The following is a 17336-nucleotide window of genomic DNA, read 5'->3' on the forward strand; positions in this document are numbered from 1 at the left end:
TAACAGCAATGGCCGAATGTTTTCTTTCTTGGCAATAATAATTCTCTCAACTCACTCTGTGATGATTTTGTAAACCTGTTTAGGTGTCATAATAACTCTTTAAGGCAGGTAGAACATCTGATATTTCTCTGTTTGATTAAAGAGGAAACTTCTCTGGTTTGTAGAGAAGTTAAGTGACTTGTAGGTCACAGAGACTGTTAGAGTCAGAGTCAAGTTAGATATCTGATTCTCTTATGCCAGTGCTGGCCTCTTTCTCTACGATTATGCAGTAAGAAAACTTAGAGTAAGTTAATCTATTCCCTATGTTTCTGTAGCATGTGGTGTAATTTATAACATGCTTTTATTGCACACCAAAGAGCTGGGATGTTTAACAACTGCATTCAGATGAACTGGATGATAGTAATGCCAAAGGGTATTAGGACCCATGTGACTTTTATGCAAGAGATGAGTATTCTGAGGTCCAGTCCAATATATATATCACACTTTGTTGAAAAGCTAACATTTCTTTTTCTTGAAGGACAACAGAAATTCTCAGAGTACTGAAAACAGAAGGCACAGCAGAGATATGTAAGTAGAGATGGGACATTCCCATGTAACCCTCCATAGTAACACAATTTAAAGACTCAAGTTTGAGCAATTGCTGGCAAAGGAAGAGTATTTTATACAACCAAGATATGAAGAAATATTGGGAAGTGAATTTAATGGCCAACTCTTAGCAATGGCACAAGAGAACACCAATTGGATCAAACGAGAAACAACTCCTGTAGCAATACCAGCTAAGGATTTTCACATTTTTTTTTTTGATAAGTGTGACAGTGTTGACACTTACAGCAGAACATCCGTTCTTCCTTAATAATGGGATAATTGTTGGGCACAGCCACCTGATTAAAAATGGTATTTCCAGCCTTCTTGGAAGTTTTATGTGACCATGTGACTAAAGTCTGGCCAATGGGTTGTTATTGGAAGTGATATGTGCAAGTTTCATGCTGTACTTGAAAAGGAAGCAGCTTGACTTTGCTTCCCAGACTAGAATGAATAGGTGATCATGGGAGCTGCCATGTTGGACTGCAAGGTGAAGCCAGGTGTTGATGACAGAGCAACAACAGAGAAGTCCACCTACCTGTGTTTTATGTGAGGGAGAAGTAAACCTCTGTCTTCTTTAAGCCAGTATCATTTTGGGGGCTATTATATCAGTTGACGTGGTTCCTAACTAAAACACAAGTTAATGTAAAACTATTTGTATTCAATTTGTAATTTGTTACATATTCCTGTTCTAAAACTAATAAGGTAACCATACTTCTTTTTCTGACTTCTGAGTATTATTTCATGCATTCTCTTTCTTTTTTGCTGTTTTTATAAGTGTAAGGGTCATAGGACCTTCTGTGTATTATTACAGGTGATGATTTAGATTGAGGGGACCTCTAAATGAGAAAGGGAGTGACAGAGAGTGAAAGAGCATGCTCAACTGATAATAACAGTAAAAGTCTGGTGCCTCTAGTGAATGCGTCAGCTTCCAGTGCTCCATATGGCATGGGGTGTTACCAAGGCCTGTTCTATTTACGTGATCTAAATTCAACATTATCAGGAATTTCCTAATTTAATTAAATCTTTGCTGTGTTATGCACATAGTTTACATTTTAATGATGTTTCTTAGATTTTATTTACTTACATTTAAAATAAAGGTAATACCTTTCAAAGTTCCCTCAAGCACTGCTTGGTCCATATTCAGTTCTCCAGTAATGTTAGTGTCTTGTCATGAGCATACAAATACTCTGTTTTATTTTTTTTCTGTTAAAGAATAGAGTCAGTTTACAGAAAGAAAAAAACACAGAGAGGAGAGAAATGCTGGCTGCCAATGCACAAATGCAATAGCTTTTACATTTTGGTCCTAGAACGTTGAGCCAGGCATCCTTACCACAATAGGCTTTAATTTAGGCTGCCATTTCCATGAAAGGAAAGGAGGCACATTGTGGAAAAACTTTCCCATTTAACCTGCATCTATTTTGAATGTGTAAGTTAGACCTGAAAGGAGTAAGTACTTAAGCTGAGAATCTATTGATTTAAGGAGTACCATTCTCTTGCGTTCTTTTTCTTCTCACTTCTTTCTCATTATTCTTGCCTTTTTATTTGCTTTTCAGACCTCTGTTACTTAGTGAGCTCACATCTTCATTGAATTCTCCACCAGGATACTTATTTCCTGATCCAAAAATTTCATTAACATGTGCAAATAATAGAGACTCCAGGTAGAAATGTCCATAGCAATGAATTGGCTCCTTGTCACATTGCACAGTCTCTTCTGTCCCTGACCTCTGTACTTATTTTTGTCTTTAGGGAATGTTCTAGAAGTGGTCTGGAAAGTAAAAAGGGAGAAAGAGCTAGAAGGTATTGTGTGAAGGTGTAGGGTCCATTTGAATTTAAAAGTAGAATTAAAGTTGCAGCTTAAAAATAAAAGCATGCTTCCCACACTTTGAGATTTCATGCATTAGTAAAATTAAAAAAAAATTGAGGACTGGCACATAGTCATCAACTTTTTATTCTTTGCCCAAATGACTCTCAGAACCATAATGAGAATGCAGAATAAAACTTTATCATCTGAAGGCACAGACATTTCAGATTGGTTATAGCAGAGAGGAGAGAATAATAGAATATTACTTAGCTTAACTAAAATAACTAACCAAAAAAGTAGGAAAGATATAATTATAACATAATAAAGGACAATCTTTTGAGTTGAGTAAACTTGTCTCTATGAAAAACGCCATACATGATTCTTATTTACTTTAAACTTGTAACCAGAGGTTGGTGAAACATCCCCATTAACCTATAACCAGCTTATGGGCAGATACCACAGACTGCAGGTGTAAGCCACTCCTACTGACACTTATTTGAGCCTGCTTTTCATATTGGACCTTTTAGCCCAATTACCTGGATTTACATTTTTTTCTGAGGCCTCACACTTCTTCTTGGCCTGATCTTCAATTGTTGGTACATTTTGCCTTCTTACTTTCTAGGCTCCTTCTCTGTCCTTGGGATGCTAAGAACGATATTGAGCGCCATCAGGCTGTAGTTCGAGTGATCCATCAGTTTAACCTTGCATCTCCCAAGAACCTTTCCTGAGATACAGCCCCACTGAGTGAGGGTTTAAAGTCAGTTTTTACAAATCGCTGTGATCGGTTACTTGCTAAGGTAGGTGAACCTTGACAGCTGTGACAGAATGCTTCTGTGGATAAAATGCGGTGGGGGAAATGGCTGAAGCCATCCTTTTAAATGAATCAATGTTTGTCAGTGCCTCCTCACCTTGTACTAATGCTACACTGGTAGCTAGAACTCTGGTAGCTTCTGATAGATACACATTTTAATGTAACGTAAGAACAATAATCCCAATGAACATTATTACTCCATAATAGAAAGGTCATTTTGCAACTCCTTTTAGGCTTATCTCAATTAGTTAACTGTAATTCATTATTGGAAAGCTATAATAAAATTTAAGAAGATATGTATGATTTTGCTGCTGAATACATTAATGTAACAAATCTAACTATTACATGATATCTATGCATTTTATTTACAATGCATCATTTTTGTTTTAAACCAACAAGTGGCATTGCACTTTTCTGCTGCTTATTTTTTGATACTAATCATTTGAGTAAACACTAAAACCAGAGTGTTAGGGGCTCTGCTATTTTCTTTTATACGAGTTCTAATAATTATAACAGAAAACAATTGTGATCATGGCAGACAAACACATCAAGACAAATCTCAGGATGAATTCCAGAAACACCAGGGAACACTAGTATTATTGCACCTGGAAAAATATTCAGAGGAAAATTAATTCAGAAATTAGTCTTCCTTCAATCTTCCCCTTAAAAGTGAAACTGGTAAAAACGATGGCTTGGGAAATCCCAGATGAAGTTTCTTTCTTGTGCCCAACTTAGAAATTTCTCATACCCTCGCTTCCTGTATCACATTTAATAACTAGAAAGTAATTAACTATGTTGATTTCAAAGAAAATACTGCAAACATTAGTCTTTCCCAACTATTGGCTTATAAAATTAAAGTAGCAGTGGTAACAAAGGTATTATTTAAACAGAAGGAGATAAAACTGAATAGATTTTATACTAATTTGGTTAATTATTTATTGAGTGACTCACATACTAGTTATTTTCATGGTTAATGGAGAGATGAACACATCTAATATACTACCACTCCCCAATGAGCATGAATTTAATTGACACATATTTATTGACTATAGTACCCATGTTCCTCTAGATTTTATAGGAGTGACTTAGTATGGGTTCCCTTGAAAGCAGAGCTTGAAACAAAGACTTATGCAGGTATTTTATTTGGAGATTGATCTCATAAATCAAGAGTAAGTGGAATAGGAGAGAAGGGAACAGTATAAAGATGGTTACTGTTGTAGGCAACCACTATGATATCCAGTACAAGGGATATGGAGGAAGGAGATGTGGCATTTATAATTAAGTACTGAAGACATAAAATTACTACTCTAAAACTACAGTGAAGAATATGGGCAACCATATGACTGAGGAGAAAATTTGTTCCGGGTAGACCAGTGGTTCTCAACTAAGATTGATTTGCACCCTCTGCAGGTGATATTTGACCATATCTGGAGACAGTTTTGTTCCAGTGGATAGGGGAAAGGGGTAGAGGAATGAGGGGAGAGAGGTGGGGTGGGAGGGTACACTACTATACCCTCTAGTGGGTAGAGGCCAGGGATCTGCTCAACATCCTACAGTACACAGGACCACTGCCCTAATATAAAGAAACATCCAGCCCAAAATGCTAATCATGTTGTTGAGAAACCCTCTCAAACACCGAAATGCCCACGTTACCTGGGAATCTAGTTAAAATTTAGAATTTCCTCAGGAGGTCCAGGATGGAGCCTGACATTCAGCTTTTTCTTTTTTTTTTTTTTAAATTTTTTTTTTCAACGTTTTTATTTATTTTTGGGACAGAGAGAGACAGAGCATGAACGGGGGAGGGGCAGAGAGAGAGGGAGACACAGAATCGGAAACAGGCTCCAGGCTCCGAGCCATCAGCCCAGAGCCCGACGCGGGGCTCGAACTCACGGACCGCGAGATCGTGACCTGGCTGAAGTCGGACGCTTAACCGACTGCGCCACCCAGGCGCCCCAACATTCAGCTTTTTCTAACCAGCTCCCAGATGATGCTGATGTTGCTGGGTTATGGACCCTACTTTGAGTAACAAGACTGTAGACAGTGGGTATGGAAGAAAATTAGAAAAGTGAGAAATTAGCAAGTCGAACAACTCCTCTAAGGGAAGAGTTCATAGACATGGTGACATTCATGGTGGTTGAGATTTCTTGATGGGTAGGGTGGTGAGAAAAAAGAGCAATATAAGAGAAGAAGTAGGAGTGACATTTTTGAGCATAAAATAAATATGCTTTAGGAAGAGAGACTGGAAAGGGAATAGGGTAAAAAAAACAACCTCTGTGGGAAGGCCCATCTCGTCCTTAATGTTGCTCTGTGACTGTGCAAGTTACACTTCATTTTGGGCTTCTGTTCCCTCGTTGTAAAAAGAATACTTCAGAGTATTGTGTTGTATAGGTCTAAGCAAAATGAAATCACGTGTGTACGTTTTGTACTTTCCAGATGTAATTTCTATAGCCAGCCTGCCTAGGCTTGAATCTTAGCTGTGCTTCTTACTCTGTGACCTAGACCAATGCTTTTCTGTTCTTTAAAATTTTGTCAGACAGGAGTTCAGTAAAAACCATTTTCCATATAGGATGGTCTTTCACAAAACTACTGCTCATAGACAGCATTTTTTCATATCTTATTATGAATTACTGTTCCAAGTACTTTACATGTATGACATTTAAAAGTTTCCCTAAATTACTGGATGCAGGTAACTTCTGCGATCCCCATTTTACAGACAAGAAACTAAGGTTCTATAACTTGCCCAAGGGCATATAGTTAGTTAATCAATGGCACGGTTGTGTTTCAAACACAGGCCTTCTGTCATAGGGCGTGATTTTAACAACTATATTATAGGGGTTTTCTTAAACATAGGTACTTTGTGTCTCTATTTCTAGCTTTTGTTTCCCACAGGAATTTTGCTGTGTTAACGGGCTTGCTCAAGCAGCTTTGATGTTTTCATATTTTCAATTTACCACAGAGGATTCAGCAAAGGGACTTCTTAACTTTTTAGACCTTTGATGTTTTTCTATCTGTGGGAGAAGGACATCTCCCTGCATTTTTCTAGATTGATTGCTCTTTGCTTGTATTTTTCACCATCTTAGGAGTCCTCGGAAGTAGGTGGTAGGTATGTACACAATCTAGCCTCAATATTTCAGAATATCTAACATACACCATATATTTACCCCATAATAAGATGGAGCCAGGCTGCAAAAATATCAAGGTCACATATTTTGAATAGAATTATATAATTCATAGGCACAATATATATCCCATACTAAATAATAATAATAATAATAATAATAATAATAATACTAATTCTTGTAGAAAGTTTGGGAATTATTGATCTATATGGTCCACCCTAGTCATGACTAGGTCAAACCCACTCACATATATAATGTTTTGCTCTATGAAAATCTGTACTTTCATTAAACTGAATCTCCAGTTTTCCTGCCTCTTAGGGACATTTTTGGTTCATCTGAGAAACCACCTAGGTTGACAACCTCTTTGAACTCAGGCCATTTTGAAGTCTGTCACGCACTCTCCATGCCTCCATGTCTACTTTCCCCGAAATGAGGAGCGCATGATTTTCTTGTCAGCTGCAGAGCTTCTGCTTGGGCAGAATGTGACATTGCTGATTTCCCATTTTTGATATTCTCTGAGGAGGATGTGGGCGGGACAGGAACATACCCGGGATTTTTTTTTTTTCCTCAAATGAATGTGTCATAAAATCTGTTGTGACAGATTTTAAACAAGTCCCTGTAACTGGGTGAAATGAAATGACAACCCTGGGAAGACTGGACAGAAACACGTCAGCCCCGTGAATTTCTTTATACCCATTGCCTTTGTCTTTCCCACTGAGTTGAAATATTTCTCCCACCGAGCCTGTGATGCTTGCTGAGTGGAAGGTCTCTGGCACTCCAAAGCGATACCCTCCAATAGCCTCCAGTCCCTAAACAAGAGGCAATTACAACCCCTCTTTCCTGGGAGGTGTCAGTCACAAAGGCAAAGGAGCCTTTGGAGATGGGTTTGAGTGTGTCAGTCATTCAAAGAGTAAACTCTGGCATTGAACAAATGGTGCGTTCTTGCATGCGGTGCTAGCAGGCAGCTTCTGGCTACAAACTCTTTTGCAGGGATAAAAGTCTTCCTAGTGGAGTTCTAGCAATTCTAAATATTTCATGCCCGTGCTGGAACAAAAAGTTGCCATGGGAAGGCTGGCTTGAAGATGTATTACTAGCTCAGTATTTTCCAAATTGAAGTTTCTCATTAGCTTGTCCTTCTCTGCCCCATTCCCTCCCAAATCAGAAACTCCAACTGCAAGCGTTCTTTAAAAATTACAGTTCCTATCTTAGGTATCTTCTCCATTGAAATCTGTCAGCTCTGCCTTCGGAGTCCTGCTAAAGATATATCGCACGCTAACAGGAGAGGAGGCAGAATCTGCTGTATCTTATGAAGTGTTTAGAAGTATTTGTGGAAATCAAGTTGTGTTAGTGATCTATTGTTATGTAACTACCCCAGAACTAAGTGACTTGAAAAACAATGAATATTTATTATCTTTCACACTTTCTGTGGGTCAGATTTTCAGATAGGGCTCACTTAGGGATGTCTTTGTTACACTGTCTGACCCCAGAAAGAATATTTGAAGTCTGAAGGTTGGAATGCTAAAGGCTCATTGACATACGTGCCTTAGCTCTTGTTTCTGGTTTTTGGCTGAGAAGTTGGGTCGGCTGAACATATGGCTTCAGGTTTCTCACCACGAAGAGGCTGGATTTCAAGGGCAAGTGTATCAAGAGAGATACTGATTTTTGTAACCTATGGAAGTTATACAGGGTCACTTCTGTCACATTCTATTGATTAATGCAGTTAAAAAGGGTGCCTGTGTGGCTCAGCTGGCTAAGCATCCAACTCTTGATTTTGGCTCTAGTCAGGATCTCATAGTTCATGAGATCAAACCCCAGGTCGGGCTCTGCACTGACAGTGTGGAGACTGCCTGGGATTCTCTCTCTCCCTCTCTCTTTGCCCCTCCCCCCTCAAAATAAATGAACAAGCATTAAAAAAAAAAGTCTGCCCAAGTTCAAGGGAACATTGACATGAAGATGTGTCAATAGCACGTTATAAGAAGAACCTGTGGGAAGTCCACACATTATTGGTGAGCTCTTCTTTATAAAATATAATCTGTTTCTCAAGTGCAGTTGAGAAAAGTTTACACTAACTAGTACTTTGGGAATATTGACTATGCTTCTTAGTTTGGCCATGTCACTCACAAACTGTTGGAAACCGTTCAGTTGTTATAATCTATCATATCTTTGTAATGATTTGCAATATCTCAGTTGCTTTTATACTTAAAATGTTTTAAGTATCACTTGAAATTGGTAAGCCAAGAATGTTTACCTCCACATTACAAATAAAGATGCTGAGGCTCAAAGATATAAATATCTTAAAATCACCCAAGTATTTAATGGCAGAATTGGGACCAGAACACAGCTTCTCTAACTCCTAGACCATTGTTCTTTTCATCAGAATTTTTGACATCTACAATTTGTAACATCCTCAACAAATGAACATTTATTGGAGTACTTTCTGTAATGAGGCACAGTGGTTGATACTGAGTGTATGAAATGAATATGACACAACCTCTCACTTTAGGGAACATGTGGTCACACGGAGAAGGTAAACACCAAAACACATACATTCAAAAGAGAGGGACACGTGTAGAGGTGAAAGTAGGCAAAGGTGCTGCTTGAGCACGGAGAGAACCACTTAGATAATTTTGGGATTTAGGGGTGACATTCAGGGGGATAAAATACTTAAGCTTAAATTTTCATTGCTCTCAGCACACTAAACTAGATAGCTGTCTGAAAAAGGGCACATTGGGTACTTAAATTTCAATATATATACTTTAAAATAATATGTGTCTTACATGAAATATATATGGTAAACCAACTGCCTTTTCTTTTTGTCCTTTGGTGAATGTATACATTTGTAATATCTTGATTATGGATATGTCTTACTTTCTTGCTATTCTGAATAGTATTTTATTTATTTATTTATTTATTTATTTATTTAATGTTTATTTATTTTGTGCGAGACAGAGAGAGAGAGAGAGACAGAGAGAGAGAGCAGGGAAGGGGCAGAGAGAGGGACACAGAATCCCAAGTCTCTGTGCTGCCAGCATGGCATGTGATCATGACCTTAGCTGAAACTAAGAGTTGGATGCTTAACCGACTAAGCCACCCAGGCACCCCTGAATAGTATTTCAAACTATTGTGATTTCTAATTGGTTGTTGTTGGTATATGAAACTTCTGATGTTTTTCTTGCATAGGTCATTCATACAATATTCCTGCTTAGCTTTTTCTACTTTCTTGAGTAGGATGCTTAGCTTAATGACTTTTAGCTTTCTTCTTTTCTTAATGTATGCATTTAATGCTATGTGTTTCCCTTTATTATTGCTATAGTTACATCCCACAACTCAGATATTCAATGATTTTATTTTTACTCAGTTCTGTATATTATAATTTCCATTATGAACTCTTCATGAAAACAGTATGTTTTTAAGAAGAGTTTCTTTTAAACACAGTTATAGTATTGGTTCTGTTTCTCTGGGGAAACTTGACTAATACATTTGGCAATAATGTTTATTTATTTTTTCTATAATGCTGGATCCAATCTCCTAATATTTTAACGACAATTTCTATGTTTATATTCATGACGAACAGTGGTCTGTAATTTTTGTTCTTCTAATATTTTTGTTAGGTTTTGGTATCAGGGTTATACTGGCCTCCTAAAATGACTTGAGGAATGTTCCCTCCTTCTATAGTGCTTGAAAAGATTAATATAAGATAGTAGTTCTTAAAATATTTGACATCACTCACCAGTAAACCCATCTGAACATGGAGATTCTTTTGTGGAGAATTTTTAATTACAAAGTCTTTTTATAAAAATAAAAGTGTAATGGGTGTTCAGATTTTTTATTTGTTTTTGTGTCAGTTCTGGTAAATTGAATTTTTCAAGGACAGGTTTCCCTTTTATCTAGCTTCTTTTTTATACTGTCATAAGGTCATATCGTCCCCTTATTTTCCATTTAATTACTGTAGGAACTGTGTTTATAATCTCTAATTCATTCCTCATGCTGATAATTTGTATTTTCCCTTTTTTTCCCTCTTGATCAGTGTTTCTTGGGGTTTGTCAGTTTTATTAATCATTTTCTGAGAACCAAGTAGTATGATTTTGTTATTATCTTTGTTATTTTCTTCTTTATATTTTCTTCTTGTTAAAGTTGCCTTTTTTTCTTTCTGAGATAGAATTTTGATAATTAATCTTATATAAGCATTTAAAGGCAAAAATTAAGTGAAATAGGGGAAGAGGATTAAAAGTACACTTACCATGATAAGCACCGAGTAATGTATAGAATTGTTGAATCACTGTGTTGTACAGAGGAAACTAATATAACACTGTATATTCACTACACTGGAATTAAAATTTAAAAAAGACAAAAATTTTTCCATAAGGGCTTGAGCTGCATTCCCCAAATTTTGATACAATGTGTTCTCATTATGATTCAAGTTAAAATATTTTCTAATTTCCTTTGTAATTTCTTCTTTGACCTGTTGGTATTTAGAAGACTATTGCTTAATTTCTAAATATTTGGGGATTTTCTAGATATTTTATACTTTCTTTCCTACTTGTAATTTAATTAATGCGATTAGAGAATATATTCTGGATGATTTTAATTCTTTGGAGGTTTTTTGAGATTTGGTTTATGGCCTCAAATATGATCTTGATGAACATTTTGTTTTCTTGAATATAATATACAGTTGACCTTTGAACAACACAAGGTTAGGGGTGCTGACTGCCCCTTCCCTGCCCAGTTAAAAATCCAGGTACAATTTTGACTTCCCGAAAACTTAACTCCTAATAACATACTATTGAATTTAAGCCTTGCCAATAACATAAATAGCTGATTAACACGTATTTTGTATATATATTATATAGCACATTCTTATAATAAAGTGAGTTAGAGAAAATAAAATTTTATTAAGTAAATCATAAGGATATAGTACCATACTTATTTATTGAAAAAATTCCACATATAAGTGAACTCACACGGTACAAATCTGTGTTGTTCAAGGGTCAAATCGTGTATTCTTCAGTGTTTTAGGGTTTAATGTTTTTTAAATCTCTAAACCAATCTTTAAACCAATCTTTAAAATTGGTTTAAATCTTTAAACCAATTACATCTGGTTCATTGAAAGTGTTTAGATAATTTATATTATTCTGATTTTTATCCATTTGTTTTTTAATTATTGAAAGCAAGTGTTAGAATCTCCAACTATAATTGTGGTTTCTGTTTTTTCCTTTAATTCTGACAGTTTTCCTAGTCTAATTCCCTGTTACCATTTTGCTCTTGTATGATACAGTCTGCTGGGTTTCTTGACTCTAAAATGAATTTTATTCCTATCACCACCCCATTGCTAAACCAACACCACACCACATAATGTGAGTTTTGTTATGAAATCATTACATGTCAAGGTACCAATTTCTCCATTAGCTCAAGTGCGCTAAGTGCTTTAACAATCCAAAAATTGCAGTGATTTAAGGTTTACTTTATGGTCATGTTACAGTCCTATGTGTGTTGCCAAGAAAAGGGTTCTTATCCACACGATCACTCAGGACATCAGCTTTTTCTTTGAGTGTCTTCTCACTTCTCCATGACCCCAGGATCACCACTGGATTTTTTGAATCTGGCTAATGAAAGAGAGAAAAGAATGAGTAGTATTGCATACAAGGTGTTTGGGGGCTGGGCCCTGAAAGAGTGTGTTTCCTTTTGCCTATGTTCCATTGGAACTCAATTACCGAGCCTTTCTAATTGAACGTGAAAGCCAAGAAATGTGAACTGGTTGTGTGACCAGGAAGAGAAGAAGAAAATGCATTTTGGTGCTGTGCAGCATTACCTCTATAACATACTCCAGATCAGCTCAATATTATATTTAAGTTATGCAATATACCATTTTATTTCATTCTGAGTACTGAAGCAAAAATAAATTTTACTATAGTGGCCTGCATAAAGTGTCCTGTCTTCCATTACCTTGGTTGAAAATGATTATTCTCAACTCTATCATTTTATGGCTTTGGCTTTTAAACTTGGTTAAAATATCTACTGTGGTCCTTCTAACACTAAGGAAGTTGTGGATTCATTTTTCTCTTTCCCTGTAGGTGGTGAACTCCTTGAGTTACAAGAACTATGTATTATTAATCTTTGTACCCCACAGGTGCCTAGCACAGGGTTTCATATTTGGTTCATAGGCAAGAATACATGTTTGTTGAACTGAATTGAGAGGCAATTGTAATTCAAGGAGCTATGAAGAAGTTTGCAGACTTTCCATTTTTATCACTCAAGTTTCCCGATTTTATTGTTCTAGAGACTGAGGATCTGAGAAATTATATGCCACACTGATGCTTATATAGGTAGTAAAATATTTAAACTGGAATGAAAGCCCAGCTGTTCTGATTGATAGTTGGAGTTGTTTTTAATTAACCAATCTGATGATAACTAATGCTTCTCAGTTGTGGTATGACAATAAAAATTGCATGTTTAAAAAATTAAAACTTTTGTTGAAAACACCTCTGTTAAACATTATTATAGCTTTTCCATAATAATATTTATTAATGTGAACTGTATGTCCCCAAAGTATGTTTCTGTAGAGATTTTTGAAGATTATTTTCATTTTGGCACACTGGCAGATAGGAAAAATATATGCTGGAAAGGGGCAGCATGATAGCATCTTAGAAACAAAGAAGCATAAACTGTGTGCATCAGGTATAAACTGAAGCTTAATTTTTACACTTGAGAAAAAATATTATCATGAATTATTAAAATAATTTCCTTATCTGGTTATCAGATTTAGAACTGAATCTCATGTTTTTTTCAAGACAACATACAATGGAAAGAAATTGCTGAAATAAGTTAGACATTTCACTTTCATTTAATATGATGGTTAATTTTATGTGTCAACTTCACTGGGCCATGAGGTGCCCAGACATTTGATCAAACATTACTCTGAGTATGTCTGTGAAGGTGTTTCCAGATGAGATCAATATTTGAATAAGTGGACTGAGTAAAGCAGATTGCTCTTCTTAATGTGGGGGAGGGGCATCCAGTCATTTAAAGGCCTGGATAGAACAAAAGGGATGACCCTCCTGTGAGTCCTAGGGAATTCCTCTTGCTTGACTGTTTTCAGGATGGGACATCATTTTTCTCCTGTTTTGGGGCTTGAATTGAAACAGTGGCTCCTTCTGGATCTTAAGCCTACTTGTCTCTAGACTGATCTGCACCATTGGCCCTCCATGTTCTCAGGCCTTTGGACTTGAACTAGGACTATACTACCACCTCTCCCAGGTCTCCAACTTGCCAGCTTCACTGTTGGTCTCCATAGTCACACGGGCCAATTATATCTATTTATCATCTATCTATCTATCATCTATATACCTCAGGGTTCTCCAGAGACACAACCAATAGGATACCTGTGTGTGTGTGTGTGTGTTTCAAATACAGTTGATAATTATAGCTTTGAACACTTGGTTCTAAAGCATGTTTACTCAAACATCAAACAGTGCTACAAGAAGGAAGACAAATTTAGGTTTGCTCAGATAACAAAGAGTTAATTGAACCCTTTTAGATAAATACATGTGGAGAAATTATGATTTGGATGCTTCCAAAAATAGCAATGCTTACGTTCAGAATTCTAAATAAAAATATAATTGCCAAGTAATTCCTCTTGATTAGCACCTCTGTTCTCATGATGAGCTAGGATTCTGTGATAATGTTACAAGAATGATACTTAGTCAAAAGTTCAAGTGATATGCCACAAGTATGAGCAGTACAATCCGGATCTCTTCAATTAAGTATGTTTAACAGCAGGTGGGAGGTTATTTTCCTCCACAGAGAGAAAAAAGGCCTTTCCTGATGATGAAACATTGTTTTCTTAACAGTGTATCCAAAACAGAAAACTTGAAAGCCCTAATACCCAGTTTCTAATTCTTCCATGTATCATGTTGAGAAAGTTACAGGTAAATAAACCCTTTCCGATATGAATGCTAGATTGTTCTTGTGTATCATAGCAAGGAGTTACGCTCTTCCTGATGAGCAACAAATACCCTCAGTCCATTAAAAGAAAATCACCATGTTCAACCCATGTTGCCAAGTTTGTATGTGTGTTTCTCCCAAGTCCAATTGACTGTGACTTGGATTAACATTGACATGATCATGTTAGCACACACCTGGCTATAACTGAGAATCTATTGATCAGTGCTCTGGGGCGTATGAATTTTTTTTTTCAGAGGCTTGGTCAACCCTAGGTTTATTGTGTCATGTTATGGACAGAACGAGGAGACTCAGCATGCTGTTACAAACGTCAAGGTTTATCTGATTTCAGCACATCTTTACCTCTGATGAATCATGGAATCTTAATAGAAAAGAGCTTTTTCTCTCCCATCCTCTCCTCTCTCCTCTCTCCTCTCTCCTCTCCTCTCCTTAGGAAGATGCACCATAGGAAATTTACTGCTGTAAAATATTCACCTTCCAAGTTACTAGCTATCTTCAGAGACCCAAATCCTGTCTACTTTTTGAGTTTTCCTTAGAATCAAACACAGTGCTATTTCTCTTGTCATTTCTTCTTGAAAATCTAATTCATGTCAAACAATTCATGTGTAATTATTTATAAATGTCTTATTACACATTTGAACAAATAAATATAGGCCTAGAAGTCAAAATAAAATATTCAATCCACATACATTTATCGATCAACTAATATAATACATGGAAAGAAACAACTTTGGCCCTGGGAATACCAAGTTGATTAAAACTTGTTTCTTGATTAAAAAAAAAATGATGGTATATATGTATCTACCAAACAACTTGAAGGCAGGAGATAACAACTAAAACCAGGTAAAAATTACCCAGGATATTACCCTTGAAAGATGTAATACAACAGGTGAGATTTGCGATTTTGAAACTCTGCTTGAATGCATGCTCAAACCTACAGAATCCTCTGAAGGCAAAAAGCCAATGTCTTACTATCTTAAGGCATTATAGAACAGAGTCTGAGGCTAGAAAAATATCCAGAAAATTAGGGAGAAATCCTGGGATGAGGAAACACAAAGTGATTTAGGCACCAAACCTACATAGAAGATCCTCTAAAACACTGAGTGCTAAGTTAGATAAACTGTCTGGCATTCTTGGGGAAAATTCTGTGGGGCCCAGCAAACAAAAACAAAACTGAATCTGGAAATTGAAAGAAGTATGCAGAAATATCAGATTATGGTTTCTACCAAATCTATCTAGGTAGATAGAATCTAGGCAAGTTACCTGGTTCTAGAAGACAAAATAATCACTCATCCCAGTAATGTAGCAATATCTAGTTTCTACAAGTTATTATCTGTATGTCTAGTATATGAAAAAAATACATGTGAAAAAACAAAAATGTGGCCCGTACTCAAGAAAAAAGCAGGTAATATAAAATGATCTTTCAATAACTTGGATGTTAAGATTAGCACAGAAGCACTTTAATTTTAAAAGATTTTTTAAAGTATTTTCAGACAGAGAGAGCATGAGTGGAGTAGGGGCAGAAAGAGAGAGAGAGAGAGAGAGAGAGAGAGAGAATTACAAGCAGGTTCTACACTGTCAGCACAGAGCCCAACATAGGGCTTGAACTCACGAACTGTGAGATCATGACCTGAGCCAAAATCAAGAGTCAGACGCTTAACCAACAGACCCACCCAGGTGCCACACAGAGAACAACTTGAAAACAGCTAGTATAAGTATTTTTAAGGACATACAGGAAGGTATATGTGTAATGAATAAAATGATGAAGAATCTTAGCAAAGGAATAAAAACTAAATAAAAAGGCTATTCTAGAGTTTAAATATACAACTGCAATATGCAATAAATACATGTTGAAGGTAACAAAGGAAATGAACACATATATTCGAAGATGGATTAATAGAAAGTATCAATGTGAAGAATAGAGATAAAAGGAGTTGAGGTAAAATGAACAGAGCCTTAGAGATACATAAACAATACTAAGTGGTTTGACATATAGGAAATTGGAATTCTAGAATGAATAGAGAAAGAGAAGGGGATTCAAAAAATATAGGCTCTAAGTCCCACATTGTAGGGCCTGAGTCTATCTTGTTCTCAGTTGTACCCCCAGTACCTAGGATACCATAAATATTGTGCAAGTACCCATTTAATGATTATTAATACTTCTTTGAATAAATATATAGCTTCAGGGGCTGAGGAAATATATTGTCTAAGTACTTGCTTTATAAATCATGGTGAATAATTAGATGAATATATATGTAGGGATGTTGGGTGGGGTCTGGTAATGTCTGACTCTTTAGAATATAAAAGAGGAAATATTGGATGCTATGGAGAATTCTTTTGGTTAATTTCCTTAGTCCAAATAATTGACTCCTCTGTTTTTATCCTGATTTTCCAATGGCCAGCTTTATTTTTTTTTCTCATGTTCTATTTCTGAGGCCTAAGCTGGGTGCCAAAATAGAAGTGTACCATTAATTATTGAGTAGCATTAGCTATCTGGTCAATAGAGTGACATTCAAATTGCACCAAGTTGACATACTTGAGACTTGGGTCAAGGACTTACAAAACAAAATGAGTTAAATATGGAGCAGGGACACTGTGTAAGAACAGAGATGAATAGGAACCAGATGTGATGACTCATTGTCCTCACAGTAAAGACCTGGGATTCTTACTTAGATAAATTTCAGGAGTTATTGTTTAAGTTCTGGACATTTTAAGGTGCGTGTATGTGAGCCCCGTAAAGGTATGGTGTATCTGAGAGTCTTGTTTCCTCCAACTCCGAGCAAAACCAAAGTTGAGGGTAACAATAGACTATATCAATGTATGTTCTTTTTAATGGTGCTCAGATCAACATAGGAAAGCTGAAAGTTCTAGGGGGAGGGCAGATGCTTGCAAGAAAGAAGAGGAATAATAATTCTGTGAAGCAGAGTGTTTTTGTTTTTGATGAATTCATACATCTGTGGTGTAGTTCTTTTCAGATCCACTCTAATTATAAATTAAAATGAGCCCCAGTATTTAAATTTTTTTAAAAAAATGTTTATTTTATTTATTGAGAGAGAGAGAG

The sequence above is a fragment of the Neofelis nebulosa genome, chromosome 12 (genome assembly GCF_028018385.1).
Source record: "Neofelis nebulosa isolate mNeoNeb1 chromosome 12, mNeoNeb1.pri, whole genome shotgun sequence".
Classification (NCBI taxonomy): Eukaryota; Metazoa; Chordata; class Mammalia; order Carnivora; family Felidae; genus Neofelis; species Neofelis nebulosa.